The sequence below is a fragment of the Paramormyrops kingsleyae genome, chromosome 7 (assembly GCF_048594095.1).
Source record: "Paramormyrops kingsleyae isolate MSU_618 chromosome 7, PKINGS_0.4, whole genome shotgun sequence".
Taxonomy (NCBI): domain Eukaryota; kingdom Metazoa; phylum Chordata; class Actinopteri; order Osteoglossiformes; family Mormyridae; genus Paramormyrops; species Paramormyrops kingsleyae.
The window spans coordinates 957,944-980,665 of NC_132803.1; the positions used below are offsets into that span (position 1 = coordinate 957,944).

At 46.5% G+C, this 22,722-nt stretch overlaps 2 pseudogenes; both read right to left on the reverse strand.

Annotated features, from left to right (window-relative positions):
* LOC140592054 (uncharacterized) overlaps nt 1–22,722 on the reverse strand; it is a 27,598-nt pseudogene continuing 4,876 nt past the window's right edge.
* LOC111833217 (uncharacterized) overlaps nt 20,792–22,722 on the reverse strand; it is a 10,019-nt pseudogene continuing 8,088 nt past the window's right edge.

Genomic DNA, 22,722 nt, shown 5'->3' on the forward strand with positions numbered 1-22,722 from the left:
TTGCTGGGGAAACACGCTCTTTATTAGTAGTCTTAACAAGGACTTCATCAGGCACCCAAAGAGCACGAAAAATCAATTACACATAGGAAACACGGGGTTGTAAGACGCCGAACTGTAAGACGATACACGGTGGGAGATTTACGTAAGCCAATTACACACGAGGATCAGACCAGGTACACACAAGACACAGGTAAACACACGCGCAACAATAAGGAAATATAACCATTAACCATAACAGCAACAACACAAGTGCACGCTGGGATATGCGCCCCGCTGGTGCTACACTAAAATAGCAAGAGCCCAACAAATTCCCAGGGACTTCAGCTTGTAATAATGTACAGCAGACACACTGAGGCTGGGTTTGAACCTTGTGATTACAAGCGCACAGGCTTAGCCCACTGAGCCACACACTGCCCACAAATGAAAACTCATACGATCACATAATGGTTTTCCTATGCAATCAGCATATAGGATATGAGGCTGTATTTTGGTTTGGGTTTTTGAACCATTATAGTTAAATATTATGGAAAAACAGGGCTTATTAGCTTAATATTGCTATATTCAAACATAATTCTTCATAATTCTTCAATAATTTAATGTACATAAACAAATGTGCTTTTCAGAGTTAGATGGATGAAACCTGATCTTTAAAATACAAAGCAGGCCTGTAGTACCAAACACAACCTATACAGACAGTGCAAGTACACAGTGCAAATCCCAGTGGATCCTAGTGGAGCCTTGGCCAATTCCTGGCTGTTCACAAAATGAAACGTGCAGTAAGCATTTATTGTTAATGGTGTTAAACATGTTTATTTTGCAAACTGAACTGCCTAATTCAACTTTTTAGGTGCTCATTACATGAGCTGTCATGTAGCTGTAATTCTAACACAGTAGGCAGTTGAAGCATTATTTACCACTTCAGTCTTGTAAAAGTCCAGCATAGTTAAAATCACTTATGAAAGCTGCCGCTGGTTGTAAAGGTTTCCCAGACTGGATCTGTTGACCCCAACATAAACTGGTATCACTTCTAACAGATGATAGAAAAAGCTTACTGAATGACATTTTTGAGTTACATTTGTATTCAATGTAATTTTGCAAGTGTCTAATTCAGTGTTTTGTAGCTAAAGACTACCTTCAAAATATTCTATACTATAAAACATTGTCACGTACATTCAGAGAGACAAACAAAACTCTAAAATCCATGCCTACAACTTAAAAGCAAAAAAATACTTTGTACGGAATCAAGAACACACACTTATATGATCTACTGTGATAAAGGACTGAACTCAGTGAGTCTGCTGGTGTCTCTTTAGGGTTCCTAAACAACTGAAGCTCTTCCCACACTGGGAGCACTGGTAGGGCCTCTCCCCTGTGTGAATCCGCTGGTGTATCTTTAGGGATCCTAATTCAGTGAAGCTCTTCCCACACTGGGAGCACTGGTAGGGCCTCTCCCCTGTGTGAATCTGCCGGTGTGCCTTTAGGGTTCCTAAACGACTGAAGCTCTTCTCACACTGGGAGCACTAATAGGGCCTCTCTCCTGTGTGAATCCGCTGGTGTCTCTTTAGGGCTCCTGAATGACTGAAGCTCTTCTCACACTGGGAGCACTGGAAGGGCCTTCTCCCTGTGTGAATCTGCTCGTGTATCTTTAGGTTTCCTAACTGAGTGAAGCTCTTCCCACACTGGGAGCACTGGAAGGGCCTTCTCCCTGTGTGAATCTGCTGGTGTCTCTTTAGGGTTCCTAAACAACTGAAGCCCTTCCCACACTGGGAGCACTGGTAGGGCCTCTCTCCTGTGTGAATCCGCTGGTGTGTCTTTAGGGCCCCCATCTGACTGAAGCTCTCCACACACTGGGAGCACTGGTAGGGCCTCTCCCCTGTGTGAATCCGCCGGTGTGCCTTTAGGGTTCCTAAACGACTGAAGCTCTTCCCACACAGGGAGCACTGGTAGGGTCTCTCCCCTGTGTGAATCCGCTGGTGTCTCTTTAGGGCTCCTAACTGATTGAAGCTCTTCCCACACTGGGAGCACTGGTAGGGCCTCTCCCCTGTGTGAATCCGCCGGTGTGCCTTTAGGGTTCCTAAACGACTGAAGCTCTTCTCACACTGGGAGCACTGGTAGGGCCTCTCCCCTGTGTGAATCCGCTGGTGTCTCTTTAGGGTTCCAAAACAACTGAAGCTCTTCCCACACTGGGAACACTGGTAGGGCCTCTCTCCTGTGTGAATCCGTTGGTGTCTCTTTAAGGATCCTAATTGACTGAAGCTATTCCCACACTGAGTGAATTGGTAGGGCCTCTCTTGTGCGTGAATCCGCTGGTGTCTCTTTATGGCCCCCATCTGACTGAAGCTCTTCCCACACTGAGTGCACTGGTAGGGCCTCTCCCGTGTGAACCCACTGGTGTCTCTCTAGGTCTCCTAATTGACTGAAGTTCTTTCCACACTCGGAGCACTTGTGGGGTCTCTCCTCCATGTGAGTCTGTTGGTGAATTTTACAACTGCTTTTCATATTGATAGTTTTTTCGGTCTGGAATTCCTGTCGTGTTGTTGGAGCATCTAAACCTGCTTCTTCCAGGGTACCGAGTGTGTTGGTACTGGGCTGAGCAGCACTGGGGCCAATAGAAGTTGGGAAATGCTGGGCTGTGTTGACAGATCCAGCCCTCAGCTGTCTGACGTACTCCTCAGGATGAGATCTTTTGATGCGTCTCTGCAGGTCATCTCACCTCATCCAGTTGGTGTGGTTCTCTTCTGGCATCAATGTATGTCTCACACGGTTTGCTCTTGTAAACCTGAAACCACAGGCCTGTCAATATTAGACATCACCCCACTCAAGTTATGCCAGCACAGAATTTCCAGCTGATCAGTCAGATACTTACTACAGTCAGTCCTGCTACAACGCGAGTAATGTATTTCCGAAAAACTTCGCATTCACTTAAACTGCGTACTATAATGCACATATCCAATGGGAAAACTAGTTAAGGAAGTATAACTCCAAAACTTAGTAGCTGACGCCAAACAAAACGAATTACATAATAAAACTGATACCTACGGCCGATAATGTAATTATGTGCATTTTAAATAAGAAATACTAATTAAGGCTGCACGATATTACTAGATATCACGATTATACGGTGCATGCGCCGTAATCACCGGGGCTATAGATCACGTGCGTAAACATTTGTCCAGCGGCTGGCTTTTCTGTACTGTACGGAAGTTTACTTACGCCCGCAATTTGATAAGCAGATTAGTAGTACGCCTAAAATATCAATGAGATGTTTACTGTGACACCCAAAAGTTAGTAATCTGTATAATCTCAGTATATCCTTATGTTTATTAAACTCGGTTAGCGGAGCACACCACATGCTACTGCTTTGGTGTATCGTGGAAGCAATAAGCTGTTAAAACTGCCTGGCTCAAGCAGACCCAATATGAAAGGGAGACCACGCCGTAGCCTTCGCATCTAAAGAATATTTATTTACATAAAAGTAGAAAATATCAATATGGTGCATAAAATAAAGATAACATATCTAGGAGAAATTAAGAAACATAGTCACGTATCTGCCGACGGAGCAGCAAGAAATGCTGCCTATCCGTTATCCTCAAGCAAACATTTTACACAATAAATGCAATTCAGATGTTATGCCAAACAATAAAAAACCACCAAACCCTCTCTTAACATGCCTAAACGAAACCAGATTACACGTCTCAACAAACGGTGGCTCCCGAAACAACCCAAGGACTACAAACGTTTTAAAATTGGAGCAGCCCTGCGTCCAAGTTTCCCCCCAACATAAAATGCTATTTCCAAAGCCTACGTTTTGCTGGTGTCCCCGCGGCTGAGCCACATACGGATCCCCCCCGTTCGACACACAAAAACAAATAAACAGGAAACAAAACAGAGCGGTCTCACCTGAGGCAGGGCGTTCACGTTGCTCCAGGATAATCCAATTCGCCACTATTTCTCTTCGTTGCAAAAGGAACGACTAAATATTATAACAATGGCTGCCTTCGACTTTATGCAGCCGCTTACAGCACTGGCTTAAAGCAATGTATTCTGGTCCTGACGCAATGCATCATGGTTATCATGGAGATCAGAGTGGCAAAGAGGAATTATTCCGAAAAGCTACGAACTCAGTTCTCCTCTGGTGACACAGCTTCTGTGTGGAAAAGTTTGAAAGACATCACCAGTTACAAGTCACCATCCCCCAGCACTGTGGAGAATCAACAACTGGCAGACTATCTGAACGAGTTCTATTGCAGGTTTGAGAGAACACCATTCTCACCTCCTGCAACCCCCCTCTCCCCCACTCCCGCTGTATTGATCAGTGAAGACGAGGTGCGCCAGGTCTTCAAGAAGAACAAAAGAAGGAAGGCACCAGGCCCAGATGGTGTGACTCCAGCCTGTCTGAAAACCTGTGCTGACCAGCTGGCCCCCATCTTCACTCAGATCTTCAACAGATCACTGGAGCTGTGTGAAGTCCCCTCTTGCTTCAAACGCTCCACCATCATTCCTGTCCCAAAGAAACACAAAATTACTGGACTTAATGACTACAGACCTGTAGCTCTAACGTCTGTGGTCATGAAATCATTTGAAAGACTGGTGTTGGATTATCTGAAGGACTTCACTGGACCCCCTGCAGTTTGCTTATACAGCAAATAGGTCTGTGGATGATGCAGTCAACAGATTCGATTTTTAGATTTTAGTTTAGGTTAGATTTTTTGTGTTTTTTTTTTTTTTTACCTCAGCCGGCGCTGCAAAACGTCACCACGCGTCACCATCTCACATGGTACAAACAACAAACAAGCAAATGTTCTCATTTGAACACACTTAACAAATGCTCCAAACAAAATACAGCAAGATACAGACAGGGGTAAATGGACAGAATAGAAAAAGGAGAAAAAGTAATCATAATGGTAAGATCAAGGCTGAATATGCATCCAGAGTCTTAACAGCTTTTTTGATCCATGCAGGATTTGGAAATAAAGTCCCATTTCTATTTTAAAGTCCTGGATCCCTTCTTTGTCCATTTACATTTATGAATAAAATATTTCCCATGTAAAATAAAAAGGTTTAATATAAATTTCCTATTGTATTCAATATCAGTCTTTTCAAAAAAGAAAATCACATCCTTATTTCCCAATTTATTTTTTTTACTATAAAACACATTAAACATATTTTCAACTTCCAACCAAAAAGAAAAGACATACATACAATTGTAAAAAAGATGGCAAATAGACTCAACGCTGAACTTACAAAAACAACATCGTTCATCAACACTGACTTTGAATCTCTGTAAAACCTGGTTTGATGGATATATTAAATGGAGAATCTCCCTCCCCAGGTGTGACACCTCCCTCACTTTATTGGTGACACAAAATCTACTATTATAATTCCAAACAAGTTTCCAATTGACACTACCAAATTCATTAATCCATCTATTTTTTGCTTGGGGTATTGAGTGTACCTGACACATTTTCCTGAGCAGTTTATTAGAGCATCTTTTATCTTTGATGTTCACTCCATCAACCATAACATTTATACTATGAGAGTCAACCAATGACCTATCCTCTTTTTTCCATCACAGACTTTTTTTTCCCAAAAGCATGCATTAACAGAGGATTTTTTTCCAAAAACACATTTAGCATGAACCTACGTATAGCATTACTAATGGCGTTCCCAGTTGTGAGCAGGTCGTTCGTCACCCTCCCAATGAGTCAGAAATTCTTGCATGATGGGCTTGTACGTTCAGGGTCACCAGACCATGAGTCAAAGTGGGTATGAGCCGATCGGTCCAGATGTCACAAACCACCAAATGAAAGTGGATGAACAGGCAGGAACAGGCTGGGGTGATGTCTTTGACTGGGAGGCCGTAGGAACCTTTTTCCATTTGCCTCCTAATGACTTTAGGCACAAGCACTACCTTTGCCACTTTTATGCAGCCCGGCATCCCTCCACACTTGGCCGGGCTGAACCCCAATCTGCAGGGCTGTCGTCATCTCCTGTCCCCGCTCAGTGGCTGACGATGGTGCTGGTGTGGGGGATTTCCACACTCTCGTTGGACAACATTCAGACATCAATGCATTGTTAAGAAAATCCGTAGCTTTTAATAGGCATTATCAGAGTCAACAGTATCCTCAAGACGCACCTCTACTCATTCATACCTCCCTGTCCAGCACACTGCCGCCCAAGTTCTGGGAACGTCATTTTCTGGTAGTCTTTTTAAGAACTATACAACATAGGGATAATGTCGAACAGCACCCTAAACATCCATAGGTCCTCCACCAATACAGCCAGCCTGATACAGCCAGCAGAATTCTCTGGACCCCAGGCACTTCGTTGACCTTGCAAAAGTACCGGATCAACAGGAACCTCCGCAAAAGGTTACCGGACCAACAGGAACCTCCACAAAACGTTACCGGACCAACAGGAACCTCCGCAAAAGGTTACCGGAACAACAGGAACCTCTGCGAATGGTTACCAGACCAACAGGAACCTCCACTAATGGTTACACGATCAGGAGACCCATGAGGTCGACACTGTCACCCACAAACAGCGCCCTCTCGATGTGGCATGCCGGGGCGTGCTGCAGGTATGGCACAAACTCCAGACACACACCCCAGAAAGTCAGAAAGACACTCTCTGGCACCCACACCGAGGCCGGTGGGCACCTCCCCATCACACACTGCTCTTTTTTCTCTCTTAGTCTCTGACTCTCAACCTCTCGCAAAGAACAAAGCAAATACAAAAGCATATTTCCACCAATTCTTAGACTGGATTTTCTTTCATCTCAAAAGTAGTACCTATATTTCAATATTCATTACATATGTAAACAAAAGTACCGCCTACATTTTAATATCCATTACACACGTATGAATCATGTGACGCTACATCCCTATGGTACTGCCCACACATCAACCCCATGACCTTGAAGCACCACCCACCTGTCAAAATCAATTAGTTTGAGAAAAGCATAATCAGTAATCTCCCTGGAGAAGCTATTGATATACGTTTGGTAGAACACCTCTGGGATTCTTTTTGCTTAGAGCCCTTTGATGATCCTTACCCGATGGAGGAGGATGACCCCGCCCTCTGTCATGCCCTCGACGGCAGCCTGTGGGAGCTGCAGGTATGTGCGTGTCGCCAGGGGAGGCTGACAGCCCTTTAATCCCGTCCTCACTGTGCACCCATCTTCTCTGACTCAGACCCTCCACAAACACTACCACCCAGATGTGTCCAAAACTGCCACGGTGATCAACAGGCCTCTTTCAGAGCAGGACAAAGACATCGACGAGCTTGAGTTCTCGACGTGCGAGGTGACATGGTGTCATGCACTTGTTTCACCTCACGTTCCAGTTTTCCTGTCCTCTAGCTATGAATGAGGATGAGCAGCTCACTAGTCCTGGTTGTTTTTTTTGTTTTTTTTCCCCTTGTCATGTCGGCAGTTTAGCAAGCAGGATGTTAGTCTGGGTGCCTTATTTTGCCAACACTTTTATTTTAACAAGTGGAGCTTCGGATTTAAGCTCCTCTTGTTACTTGAGGTATACTCTTTATTAATCATTTTTATGTCAATGCGCCACAAAGCCGGAGCTGACAGGGGGGGTTAGTGGGAAAGAGATAGAGAGAGAAAGTGAGAAAGGAGAGAAAGGGGTGAGAGACAGAGGAAGTAGAAAAATAAATAAATACATAATAAAAATAAAAATAAAATAAGGAGGGGGGTCAGAGAGAGAGAGAGACAGGGAAGAGAAATAATACATAACAAACAGTAGAACAAAAAGGAAAGAGTAATAAGAGGACAGCTTCTGCATCTTGCTGCTTTACACCGTATCATCACACCAGCTGCTGTTTCTGAAAGATAAGATCCAGGGACACACACAAACAGTATACACACAAAGAAACCAGTGGTACCATTATGACATGGGAATGTGCTTGTGCCAGTATCTGCTTCTGGAATTAAATACGTTAATACCAACGAAAGAAAATAAATATATATGCATAAGCAGACCACCAGGAACACTGTCTAAATATCGTCGTACCCGTATCTGCATCTGAGAGGAGGGAGTGGAAGCCACACACCAACTTTCACACACACTCTCACACACACACACACCCAGACAAGGGGAAAGAGGGATAAAATAGGGAAAGACACTCTTGTGTGTGTGTGTGTGTGTGTGTGAGCGCATGTCTGTGTGTGTGTGCATTCTAAGTGTATGTGTTGATATGAAAGTGTGTGTATGTGTGTGCGTGTGCATATGTACGTGCATGTGTGTGTGTGTACGCATACGTGTATGTGTGTATGTTTGTGTGTTGTGATTGTATGTATGAGTGTGCAGGTTAACATGGAATGATTCCCAGTGAGTGTGCGAGGCCACAACAACACCGCCCTGGGGCCCCCAGACGGCCGGGAGAGCCCCGACGGGTCACGGACCCAGCTGCCCCACAGCGGCCAGGTACCCAGGCCCCCACCACCGGATGGCTGCGCGCCCACCCAAGGAAGGCAGGGAAGGAGGCACCGGGCGCCCCCCACCGGCGAGCACGAGCCAGGAACCCCACGGCCACAGGCGGCAGCGCGCCGGCCCCCCCCCGGGAGGCCGGCCACGCAGGCATCGACAGAGCCCGGACCCCGGACCACCCGCACACCCCGCGGGGGCCCCGCCAGCCCCGGGGAGACCCGCCCCCCCCAAGACCCCCACCTGGGGGACCAGGGGGACGCCCCGAGAGCCACCAAGCACACCCGCCCCTGACCCCCCCTCCCCCAAGCCCAGATCCCAACCCTCCCTCCCCAGCCCCCGCATCCTCCCTCCCCCAAGTCCCCTCACTGCCGCCCCCACACCGCCCCATCATCCACGTGCTCCCCGTACCAGGACAACATGCAGACACACAGATCCATGCATGCACTCATACACACACTCAGACACACACTCCCAGTCACACCTGCTCGTCTTTGAAGTTCGGCAGCAGATGCCCTGGACTTGCCCAGTGGACGGCCCAGAGGATGTTCCCCACCCCCCCAGATCGCAGGCGAGCGGGCACCCCGCCGGAGACCGGCAGCGCCCCACAGATGCGGCCGCCCCACCCCCGAGCCCACCCGCCGGCGCCCGCCGCCCCCGCCACACCCAGGACCCCTCAACCCGCCCGCCCCCCAACCGCCCCCCACCCACCTTGATCATTGATGGTGTACATGTGTGTGAGCTAAGGTGTCATTGAGATATGGGGGAGCATATGGGGAAAAGACACCCACCGGCCCCCCCAAGCCCTAAGTGTCTAAAGTGGAGTTAAAATAGAGGGGAAGGGAGCTGTGCAGTCCAGCTGTGGGCTGCAGAAGCAGCCGACCCAGGACCTGCACAGCTCCCCTCGCCCTCCAAAGCCCTATGTGGAGGAGTGGTGTGACGTGGATGTATTGTCTAAAATGCAGTTAAGATAATGAGGGGGGGATGAGTGGCTAATCGCCCCCCCTTCCCTCTGTGTGGTGCGGTGTGATGTCTAGGTGTGGCGTCTAACGTGTAATTAGGAGAGATGGGGGGTGAATAGCTGATCACCCCCCATTACCTATGTGTGGTGTAGGTGGATGCGGGCCGGCAGGGGGGGCGCGGGGCGATAGTCCACAGTGCCGCAAGGCAGCGGGCGCCAGGCAAGGCACGCCCGGACGCACGGCGCCAACACCCAGGGGGCACCACCGCCCCCCGCCGCAGCGCCCCCCCGCCCCAACCCAAGGAGGTGTCTGGGGCCTCATCTGCGCCGGCATCGCCGACGAGCCATTCATACCCAGATACCCACATTCACCAAAGAGTCGCACCACCCCAACCCCGACGTGCTCCCCCGTCCCAGGCCATACATGCAGACAAACAGAGCATGCATACTCACCGGATACACACACAGAGACGCACGCCCAACACGCACACCCTCACCAGATACACACACAGACACGCACGCCCACACTCACCGGATACACACACAGACACGCACGCCCACACTCACCGGATACACACACAGAGACGCACGCACACACGCACACACTCACCAGATACACACACAGACACGCAAGCCCACACTCACCGGATACACACACAGACACGCACGCCCACACTCACCGGATACACACACAGAGACGCACGCCCACACGCACACACTCACCAGATACACGCACACACTCATCTCGAGGCCCAACAGCAGATGCCCTGGAATTGTCCAGTGGTCGGCTCCAGAAGATGTTCCCCTACCCCCCAGGTCGCAGGCTAGCAGCACCCCGCCGAAGGCCGGCAGCCCCCCGCAGACGCTGCCGCCCCACACCCGGGCCCGCCAGCCAACACCCGCCGCCCCCCCATCCCCCAACTCCCCCGGTCCGCCCACCACCCCCCTTGGTCAGTGGGAATGGGTGTGTGTGTGGAGCTAGGGTGCAGTTAAAATGTGGGGGGACTCAAGTGGGGGATGGATACCCCAGCCAGAGCTGCGGGCCTCCCCCCCCAGCCCCCACAGGCCCTCAATGTCTAAAGTGCAGTTAAAATAGAGGGGAAGGGAGTCGCACTGTCCAGCTGTGGGCTGCCAAAGCAGCCGACCCAGGACCTGCACAGCTCCCCCCACCCTCCAATGCCCTATGTGGAAAAAGTGGTGTGACATGAATGTATGTCTAAAGTGCAATTAAAATAATACAGAGGGGGGTGAGTGGCTAGTCACCCCCCCCTTCCCTATGTGTGATGCAGTGTGGTGTTGTGGGTGTGGTGTCTAAAGTGGAATTAAAAGAGATGGGGGGTGACTAGCTGATCACCCCCCAGTACCTATATGGAGTGTGGTGTAGGTGGATGTGGGCTGTAGGGGGCTGTGGGGGAATAGGTGGTAATGCAGCAGGGCAGCGGGCATCCAGCACGACGCGCCCGGATGCGCGGCGCCAACGCCCACGGGGGCGCTACCCCCCCGCCGCAGCACCCCCACCCCAACCCGAGGAGGGTATCTGGAGCCTCATCTGCGAAGGCCTCGTGACGAGCCGCTCTCACACAAACACCTACACTCACCAGACAGACTGACCTGGGACCTGTACCCTCTATACCCTGCCCCGGTGCCCTCCCCCCAGAGGCCAGCATGCCCAGAGGCTCCCAGAGCGACACCCTAATCAGTCCCACATGGGAAGGGGCACCCACGGGGAGACTGGCCCCCCCGGCACGGACGAGGCCCCCACCCCACTAGCGGGCCCCCCGGAGCCCCGAGCCCCGCACCCACGAGGCCCTAGCCACCCGGCCAGGGCCGGCGCCCCCCGCCAGGCCCCCCCCGCCAGGCCCCCCCCCGCGCCCACCGGGTAGACGCCCCCAGCCCCCCCACCCCACCAACCCAGGGGCGACCCACAACCCCCAGCCCAAGAACCGCAGGCCCCCAGCCCGACGGAGCCACCGGCACCCACGCCCCCCAGAGCCCCCCCAACACTCAAGGGACACAAGGAACAACAAAGCCATGACGCCACACACCTACTAAGTGATGGAGTCAATTATTGGGGACCAGACAGAGTTGAAATTGGCCAATTGATTCTTGGAGGAAGCAGACATTCGCTCCATACTAATGTGGTCCAACAAGAGACCTTTGTACCGATTAATACTCAGATTGTTTTTTGATTTCCAATTCACAAGAATAGTTTTCTTGGCGATGCACAAGGCGGTGAGAACCATTTGTGTTGTACTACCCTCCAGATCCATATTACTTACATCGCCTAGCAAGCATAATCTATTATACCCTAAATACGTAGATAAGTCTTTGCATACCCTCTGCCAAAATAGGTGAACAGCTGTGCATTCCCACATAGCGTGCATATAGTTGTCTGGTGTATTATTTGTGCAGTAAGGGCAGGTGTCGGATTCTATGAGGCCCATCTTGAACATCCTTTGTCCTGTGTAGTGTGTTCTATGGAGAGTCTTATATTGTATGAGTTGCAGATTGGGTTTTTTGGTCATTCTAAAAGTATTTAAACATATTTGTGTCCAGATGCTCTGGTCTATATTAATCGATAAATCAATTTCCCATTTTGAGGTTGGAAGAGATATTGAGTCGTTTAAATCTGACACTGATCTATATATTTTTGACATTGTTTTAGGCGCATGGATTCTCAGTAGTTGGGTTACCTTTTTAGGTAATTGTAGATTTAATTCATCATGTCTGTATTTACCCCTTATTATAGATTTAAGTTGCTGATACTCTAGAAACTTGCTTCTCTGAATATTGTACTCTGAGGCAAGTTCTTCAAATGGAATAAATTGTCCATTTTGGATAATATGCTCTAGATACCGTACGCCTTTATCCCTCCATACAGTGAAATTGAACACTTTCTTGTTCAGTAGGATGTCTGGATTGTTCCAGATGGGCGTTCGTTGGCATGGGGTTAGCGAGGATTTGTTTAATTTAAGAAAGTCCCACCAGGCTGTCAGAGATGTTCTAATATTAATACTTAGGAAACATTTATGGTGTTTGATATTAGAGCTGATAAATGGCAAATCGGAGATATCTAAATTATCACAGAACTCCTGTTCTACATTTAGCCATAGTCTGTCTAGCGGGCTTGGATTAATCCATTTCAAAACATATTGTAATCTATTGGCAAGAAAGTAGTAGTAAAAATTTGGCAAAAGATTTGGTTTTTATACTAATTCTTGGTGGTTTATCCTGCCATAAAATGTGTGAATTTAATGAATTGAACCAGGCAGAAGAGGGTTTATAGGGGATCATTGAGAACAAATAGTTAATTTTGGGTAGAACCATCATTTTAATAGAGGCCACCCTCACCATAAGTGACATGGGCTGGGTTTTCCACCGTATAAAATCGTCTTCTATTGTTTTAATAAGTGGAGCAAAGTTTAATTTTTGCAGGTCTGACAGCCTGGGGGAAATATTTATACCTAAATATTTGATATTTCCTGATTGTAATGTAGTAGTTGGTGCATTTTGAAAATCGCAGTTTATAGGCAGGACTGTGGATTTTGACCAGTTAATGGAATACTCAGAGATTGATGAAAATCTTTCTATGACTGAAATTGTGTGAGATAGGGAGGATTGAGAGCTTGGAAGGAAAATTAATACATCATCTGCATAAAGACTTAACTTATGAAGCTCATTTTTAATTTGAATACCTGTAATATCTCTATTTTGTCTTATCATGGCTGCTAGAGGTTCAATAAAAATAGCGAAGAGAGAGGGGGAGAGTGGGCAGCCTTGTCTAGTACCCCTCTGGAGAAGAAAGCTTGGTGAAGTTTGGTCGTTTGTCCTGACTGATGCATTAGGAGAGCTATATAGAATTTTAATCCAGTTAATAAGAGATGATCCAAACCCAAATTTATTTAGTGCTGTTATAAGAAATTTCCAATTTACCCTGTCGAAAGCCTTTTCTGCATCTAAAGAAATAATTGTAGTTTCTAGTTTGTTGATGGTAGAGTAATCCATTAAGTTAATTAACCTGCGTGTGTTGGCTGCCGACTGTCTACCTTTGATGAAGCCTGTTTGATCAGGGTGTATTATAAAAGGGGTGACTTTCTCCAGTTTTTTTGCTAAAGCTTTACATATTAATTTAAGATCTGTGTTTATTAGTGATATGGGACGATAACTAGATGGGAGCGTGGGGTCCTTACCTGGTTTTAGGAGTAAACTAATATTGGCCGAGTTCATAGTTAAAGGTAATTTGCCGCTTTCCCTAATATGACACACCATTCTATGGAAAGTGGGCTCTAACGTATCCAAAATTCTTTATAGAATTCTGCTGGAAAACCATCTGGTCCCGGAGCCTTATTGTTGGCCATATGCTGAAGGGCATCATGGAGTTCTGCCACTGAAATGGGTGCCTCCAGTGCCATTACCTGATCTTCCTGTAATTTTGGAAGATTTATATTGTTAAAGAATTAATCAATATCAGCCTGTGGTGGATCAATCTGTGACTTATATAAATTTTGGGTTTGGATCATCTTTTATTAACTGGATTAAAATTCTATATAGCTCTCCTAATGCTTCAGTCGGGACAAACGACCAAACTTCACCATGGTTTCTTCTCCAGAGGGGTACTAGACAAGGCTGTCCTGGTTGGTTTGCTTGATTGATTCTGGTGAACCTGTACCATGGGGTTCAGTGTGTGTGTGTGTGTGTGTGTGTGTGTGACACTGTGTCTGTAATTGGACAGCGCGCAGAGCCCGACAATCCCCAAGGGACTTCAGCTTGTAATAATTGCGTGTGAGATGGTGAGGTCTGCCATCTCACAATCTTTCTTTGGCTTGTCAAACTGCACTTTAACTGTAAAGTAAAAAAAATAAAAATATATATATATTGTTAAAACTTGTTCTGAACCATTTATTTGTCATCTGATTTTGAGTAGGGGAGGGGAAAATCGATTAAAATTGAAAATCTGATTTATTGTGAAAAAGGCCATATCGCCCAGCTCTAACCCAAACATAAACTGGTATCACTTCCAATCGATATTCCAATTAAAAAGCTTATTGAATGACTTTTTTGACTTTCATTAGCATTCAATGGAATTTTGCGAGAGTTTCTAATTCAGTGTTTTGTAGCTAAAGACTACCTTCAAAATATTCTATACTATAAAACATGGTCTCTCTGAATGTACGTGACAGACAAAACTCGAAAATCCACGCCTACAACTTAAAAGCAAAAAATACTTTGCACAGAATTCAAGAACATACACTTATTTGATCTACTGTGATAAAGGACTGAACTCAGTGAGTCTGCTGGTGTCTCTTTAGGGTTCCTAAACAACTGAAGCTCTTCCCACACTGGGAGCACTGATAGGGCCTCTCTCCTGTGTGAATCCGCTGGTGTGTCTTTAGGTGTCCTAACTGATTGAAGCTCTTCCAACACTGGGAGCACTGGAAGGGCCTTCTCCCTGTGTGAATCTGCTGGTGTATCTTTAGGTTTCCTAATCGATTGAAGCTCTTCTCACACTGGGAGCACTGGAAGGGCCTTCTCCCTGTGTGAATCTGCTGGTGTCTCTTTAGGGTTCCTAAACAACTGAAGCTCTTCCCACACTGGGAGCACTGGTAGGGCTTCTCTCCTGTGTGAATCCGCTGGTGTGTCTTTAGGGCACCCATCTGACTGAAGCTCTCCACACACTGGGAGCACTGGTAGGGCCTCTCCCCGGTGTGAATCCGCCGGTGTGCCTTTAGGGTTCCTAAACGAGTGAAGCTCTTCCCACACAGGGAGCACTGGTAGGGTCTCTCCCCTGTGTGAATCCGCTGGTGTCTCTTTAGGGTTCCTAACTGATTGAAGCTCTTCCCACACTGGGAGCACTGGTAGGGCCTCTCCCCTGTGTGAATCCGCCGGTGTATCTTTAGGGTTCCTAAAGAACTGAAGCTCTTTCCACACTCGGAGCACTTGTGGGGACTCTCCTCCATGTGAGTCTGTTGGTGAATTTTACAACTGCTTTTCATATTGATAGTTTTTTCGGTTTGGAATTCCTGTCGTGTTGTTGGAGCATCTAAACCTGCTTCTTCCAGGGTACCGAGTGTTTTGGTACTGGGCTGAGCAGCACTGGGGCCAATAGAAGTTGGGAAATGCTGGGCTGTGTTGACAGATCCAGCCCTCAGCTGTCTGACGTACTCCTCAGGATGAGATCTTTTGATGCGTCTCTGCAGGTCATCTCACCTCATCCAGTTGGTGTGGTTCTCTTCTGGCATCAATGTATGTCTCACACGGTTTGCTCTTGTAAACCTGAAACCACAGGCCTGTCAATATTAGACATCACCCCACTCAAGTTATGCCAGCACAGAATTTCCAGCTGATCAGTCAGATACTTACTACAGTCAGTCCTGCTACAACGCGAGTAATGTATTTCCGAAAAACTTCGCATTCACTTAAACTGCGTACTATAATGCACATATCCAATGGGAAAACTAGTTAAGGAAGTATAACTCCAAAACTTAGTAGCTGACGCCAAACAAAACGAATTACATAATAAAACTGATACCTACGGCCGATAATGTAATTATGTGCATTTTAAATAAGAAATACTAATTAAGGCTGCACGATATTACTAGATATCACGATTATACGGTGCATGCGCCGTAATCACCGGGGCTATAGATCACGTGCGTAAACATTTGTCCAGCGGCTGGCTTTTCTGTACTGTACGGAAGTTTACTTACGCCCGCAATTTGATAAGCAGATTAGTAGTACGCCTAAAATGTCAATGAGATGTGTATTGTGACGCCCAAAGCTAGTAATCTGTATAATCTCAGTATATCCTTATGTTTATTAAACTCGGTTAGCGGAGCACACCACATGCTACTGCTTTGGTGTATCGTGGAAGCAATAAGCTGTTAAAACTGCCTGGCTCAAGCAGACCCAATATGAAAGGGAGACCACGCCGTAGCCTTCGCATCTAAAGAATATTTATTTACATAAAAGTAGAAAACATCAATATAGTGCATAAAATAAAGATAACGTATCTAGGAGAAATTAAGAAACATAGTCACGTATCTGCCGACGGAGCAGCAAGAAATGCTGCCTATCCGTTATCCTCAAGCAAACATTTTACACAATAAATGCAATTCAGATGTTATGCCAAACAATAAAAAACCACCAAACCCTCTCTTAACATGCCTAAACGAAACCAGATTACACGTCTCAACAAACGGTGGCTCCCGAAACAACCCAAGGACTACAAACGTTTTAAAATTGGAGCAGCCCTGCGTCCAAGTTCCCCCCAACATAAAATGCTATTTCCAAAGCCTACGTTTTGCTGGTGTCCCCGCGGCTGAGCCACATACGGATCCCCCCCGTTCGACACAAAAAAACAAATAAACAGGAAATAAAACAGAGCGGTCTCACCTGAGGCAGGGCGTTCACGTTGCTACAGGATAATCCAGTTCGCCACTATTTCTCTTCGTTGCAAAAGGAACGACCAAATATAATAACAACGGCTGCCTTCGACTTTATGCAGCCGCTTACAGCACTGGCTTAAAGCAATGTATTCTGGTCCTGACGCAATGCATCATGGTTATCATGGAGATCAGAGTGGCAGAGAGGAATTATTCCGAAAAGCTACGAACTCAGTTCTCCTCTGGTGACACAGCTTCTGTGTGGAAAAGTTTGAAAGACATCACCAGTTACAAGTTACCATCCCCCAGCACTGTGGAGAATCAACAACTGGCAGACGATCTGAACGAGTTCTATTGCAGGTTTGAGAGAACACCATTCTCACCTCCTGCAACCCCCCTCTCCCCCACTCCCGCTGTATTGATCAGTGAAGACGAGGTGCGCCAGGTCTTCAAGAAGAACAAAAGAAGGAAGGCACCAGGCCCAGATGGTGTGACTCCAGCCTGTCTGAAAACCTGTGCTGACCAGCTGGCCCCCATCTTCACTCAGATCTTCAACAGATCACTGGAGCTGTGTGAAGTCCCCTCTTGCTTCAAACGCTCCACCATTATTCCTGTCCCAAAGAAACCCAAAATTACTGGACTTAATGACTACAGACCTATAGCTCTAACGTCTGTGGTCATGAAATCATTTGAAAGACTGGTGTTGGATTATCTGAAGGACTTCACTGGACCCCCTGCAGTTTGCTTATACAGCAAATAGGTCTGTGGATGATGCAGTCAACAGATTCGATTTTTAGATTTTAGTTTAGGTTAGATTTTTTGTGTTTTTTTTTTTTACCTCAGCCGGCGCTGCAAAACGTCACCACGCGTCACCATCTCACATGGTACAAACAACAAACAAGCAAATGTTCTCATTTGAACACACTTAACAAATGCTCCAAACAAAATACAGCAAGATACAGACAGGGGTAAATGGACAGAATAGAAAAAGGAGAAAAAGTAATCATAATGGTAAGATCAAGGCTGAATATGCATCCAGAGTCTTAACAGCTTTTTTGATCCATGCAGGATTTGGAAATAAAGTCCCATTTCTATTTTAAAGTCCTGGATCCCTTCTTTGTCCATTTACATTTATGAATAAAATATTTCCCATGTAAAATAAAAAGGTTTAATATAAATTTCCTATTGTATTCAATATCAGTCTTTTCAAAAAAGAAAATCACATCCTTATTTCCCAATTTATTTTTTTTACTATAAAACACATTAAACATATTTTCAACTTCCAACCAAAAAGAAAAGACATACATACAATTGTAAAAAAGATGACAAATAGACTCAACGCTGAACTTACAAAAACAACATCGTTCATCAACACTGACTTTGAATCTCTGTAAAACCTGGTTTGATGGATATATTAAATGGAGAATCTCCCTCCCCAGGTGTGACACCTCCCTCACTTTATTGGTGACACAAAATCTACTATTATAATTCCAAACAAGTTTCCAATTGACACTACCAAATTCATTAATCCATCTATTTTTTGCTTGGGGTATTGAGTGTACCTGACACATTTTCCTGAACAGTTTATTAGAGCATCTTTTATCTTTGATGTTCACTCCATCAACCATAACATTTATACTATGAGAGTCAACCAATGACCTATCCTCTTTTTTCCATCACAGACTTTTTTTTCCCAAAAGCATGCATTAACAGAGGATTTTTTTCCAAAAACACATTTAGCATAAACCTACGTATAGCATTACTAATGGCGTTCCCAGTTGTGAGCAGGTCGTTCGTCACCCTCCCAATGAGTCAGAAATTCTTGCATGATGGGCTTGTACGTTCAGGGTCACCAGACCATGAGTCAAAGTGGGTATGAGCCGATCGGTCCAGATGTCACAAACCACCAAATGAAAGTGGATGAACAGGCAGGAACAGGCTGGGGTGATGTCTTTGACTGGGAGGCCGTAGGAACCTTTTTCCATTTGCCTCCTAATGACTTTAGGCACAAGCACTACCTTTGCCACTTTTATGCAGCCTGGCATCCCTCCACACTTGGCCGGGCTGAACACCAATCTGCAGGGCTGTCGTCATCTCCTGTCCCCGCTCAGTGGCTGACGATGGTGCTGGTGTGGGGGATTTCCACACTCTCGTTGGACAACATTCAGACATCAATGCATTGTTAAGAAAATCCGTAGCTTTTAATAGGCATTATCAGAGTCAACAGTATCCTCAAGACGCACCTCTAATCATTCATACCTCCCTGTCCAGCACACTGCCGCCCAAGTTCTGGGACCGTCATTTTCTGGTAGTCTTTTTAAGAACTATACAACATAGGGATAATGTCGAACAGCACCCTAAACATCCATAGGTCCTCCACCAAAACAGCCAGCCTGATGAGGTAGCAGAATTCTCTGGACCCCAGGCACTTTGTTGACCTTGCAAAAGTACCGGACCAACTGGAACCTCCACAAAAGGTTACCGGACCAACAGGAACCTCCGCAAAAGGTTACCGGACCAACAGGAACCTCCGCAAAAGGTTACCGGACCAACAGGAACCTCCGCAAAAGGTTACCGGACCAACAGGAACCTCTGTGAATGGTTACCAGACCAACAGGAACCTCCACTAATGGTTACACGATCAGGAGACCCATGAGGTTGACACTGTCACCCACAAACAGCGCCCTCTCGATGTGGCATGCCGGGGCGTGCTGCAGGTACGGCACAAACTCCAGACACACACCCCGGAAAATCAGAAAGACACTCTCTGGCACCCACACCGAGGCCGGCGGGCACCTCCCCATCATATACTGCTCTTTGTTCTCTCTTAGTCTCTGACTCTCAACCTCTCACAAAGAACAAAGCAAATACAAAAGCATATTTCCACCAATTCTTAGACTGGATTTTTTTTCATCTCAAAAGTAGTACCTATATTTCAATATTCATTACATATGTAAACAAAAGTACCGCCTACATTTTAATATCCATTACACACGTATGAATCATGTGACGCTACATCCCTATGGTACTGCCCACACATCAACCCAATGACCTTGAAGCACCACTCACCTGTCAAAATCAAAAAGCATAATCAGTATTCTCCCTGGAGAAGCTATTGATATACGTTTGGTAGAACACCTCTGGGATTCTTTTTGCTTAGAGCCCTTTGATGATCCTTACCCGATGGAGGAGGATGACCCCGCCCTCTGTCATGCCCTGACAGCAGCCTGTGGGAGCTGCAGGTATGTGTGTGTCGCCAGGGGAGGCTGACGGCCCTTTAATCCCGTCCTCACTGTGCACCCATCTTCTCTGACTCAGACCCTCCACAAACACTACCACCCAGACGTGTCCAAAACTGCCACGGTGATCAACAGGCCTCTTTCAGAGCAGGACAAAGACATCGGCGAGCTTGAGTTCTCGACGTGCGAGGTGACATGGTGTCATGCACTTGTTTCATGTCACGTTCCAGTTTTCCTGTCCTCTAGCTATGAATGAAGATGAGCAGCTCACTAGTCCTGGTTGGTTTGCTTGATTCTGGTGTACCTGTACCATGGGGTTCAGTGTGTTTGTGTGACACTGTGTCTGTAATTGGACAGCGCGCAGAGCCCGACAATCCCCAAGGGACTTCAGCTTGTAATAATTGCGTGTGAGATGGCGAGGTCTGCCATCTCACCATCTTTTTTTGGCTTGTCAAACTGCACTTTAACTCTAAAGTAAAAATACATATATATATATATATATAGTTAAAACTTGTTTTGAACCATTTATTTGTCATCTGATTTTGAGTAGGGGGAGGGGAAAATTGATTAAAATTGAAAATCTGATTTATTGTGAAAAAGGTCATATCGCCCAGCTCTAACCCAAACATAAACTGGTATCACTTCCAATCGATATTCCAATTCAAAAGCTTATCGAATGACTTTTTTGAGTTTCATTAGTATTCAATGGAATTTTGCGAGAGTTTCTTGGCCATTTCCTGGCTGTTCACAAAATGAAACGTGCAGTAAGCATTTATTGTTAATGGTGTTAAACATGTTTATTTTGCAAACTGAACTGCCTAATTCAACTTTTTAGGTGCTCATTACATGAGCTGTCATGTAGCTGTAATTCTAACACAGTAGGCAGTTGAAGCATTATTTACCACTTCAGTCTTGTAAAAGTCCAGCATAGTTAAAATCACTTATGAAAGCTGCCGCTGGTTGTAAAGGTTTCCCAGACTGGATCTGTTGACCCCAACATAAACTGGTATCACTTCTAACAGATAACAGAAAAAGCTTACTGAACGACATTTTTGAGTTTCATTAGTATTCAGTGGAATCTTGTAAGTTTCTAATTTAGTGTTTTGTAGCTAAAGACTACCTTCAAAATATTCTATACTATAAAACATTGTCTCTCTGAATCTATGTGACATAAACAAAACTCTAAAATCCACGCCTACGACTTAAAGGCAAAAAATACTTCGCAAAGAATTCAAGAACATACTTATTTGATTGACTGTAACAAAGGACTGAACTCAGTGAGTCTGCTGGTGTCTCTTTCGGGTTCCTAAACAACTGAAGCTCTTCCCACACTGGGAGCACTGGTAGGGCCTCTCCCCTGTGTGAATCCGCTGGTGTATCTTTAGGGATCCTAATTCAGTGAAGCTCTTCTCACACTGGGAGCACTAATAGGGCCTCTCTCCTGTGTGAATCCGCTGGTGTCTCTTTAGGGCTCCTGAATGACTGAAGCTCTTCTCACACTGGGAGCACTGATAGGGCCTCTCTCCTGTGTGAATCCGCTGGTGTGTCTTTAGGTTTACTAACTGATTGAAGCTCTTCCAACACTGGGAGCACTGGAAGGGCCTTCTCCCTGTGTGAATCTGCTCGTGTATCTTTAGGTTTCCTAACTGAGTGAAGCTCTTCCCACACTGGGAGCACTGGAAGGGCCTTCTCCCTGTGTGAATCTGCTGGTGTCTCTTTAGGGTTCCTAAACAACTGAAGCCCTTCCCACACTGGGAGCACTGGTAGGGCCTCTCTCCTGTGTGAATCTGCTGGTGTGTCTTTAGGGCCCCCATCTGACTGAAGCTCTCCACACACTGGGAGCACTGGTAGGGCCTCTCCCCTGTGTGAATCCTCCGGTGTGCCTTTAGGGTTCCTAAACGACTGAAGCTCTTCCCACACAGGGAGCACTGGTAGGGTCTCTCCCCTGTGTGAATCCGCTGGTGTCTCTTTAGGGCTCCTAACTGATTGAAGCTCTTCCCACACTGGGAGCACTGGTTGGGTCTCTCCCCTGTGTGAATCCGCCGGTGTGCCTTTAGGGTTCCTAAACGACTGAAGCTCTTCTCACACTGGGAGCACTGGTAGGGCCTCTCCCCTGTGTGAATCCGCTGGTGTCTCTTTAGGGTTCCTAAACAACTGAAGCCCTTCCCACACTGGGAGCACTGGTAGGGCCTCTCTCCTGTGTGAATCCATTGGTGTCTCTTTAAGGATCCTAATTGACTGAAGCTATTCCCACACTGAGTGAATTGATAGGGCCTCTCTTGTGCGTGAATCCGCTGGTGTCTCTTTATGGCCCCCATCTGACTGAAGCTCTTCCCACACTGAGTGCACTGGTAGGGCCTCTCCCCTGTGTGAACCCACTGGTGTCTCTTTAGGTCTCCTAATTGACTGAAGTTCTTTCCACACTCGGAGCACTTGTGGGGTCTCTCCTCCATGTGAGTCTGTTGGTGAATTTTATAACTTCTTTTCATATTGATAGTTTTTTCGGTCTGGTATTCCTGTCGTGTTGTTGGAGCATCTAAACCTGCTTCTTCCAGGGTACCGAGTGTGTTGGTACTGGGCTGAGCAGCACTTGGGCCAATAGAAGTTGGGAAATGCTGGGCTGGATTGACAGATCCAGCCCTCAGCTGTCTGACGTACTCCTCAGGATGAGATCTTTTGATGCGTCTCTGCAGGTCATCTCA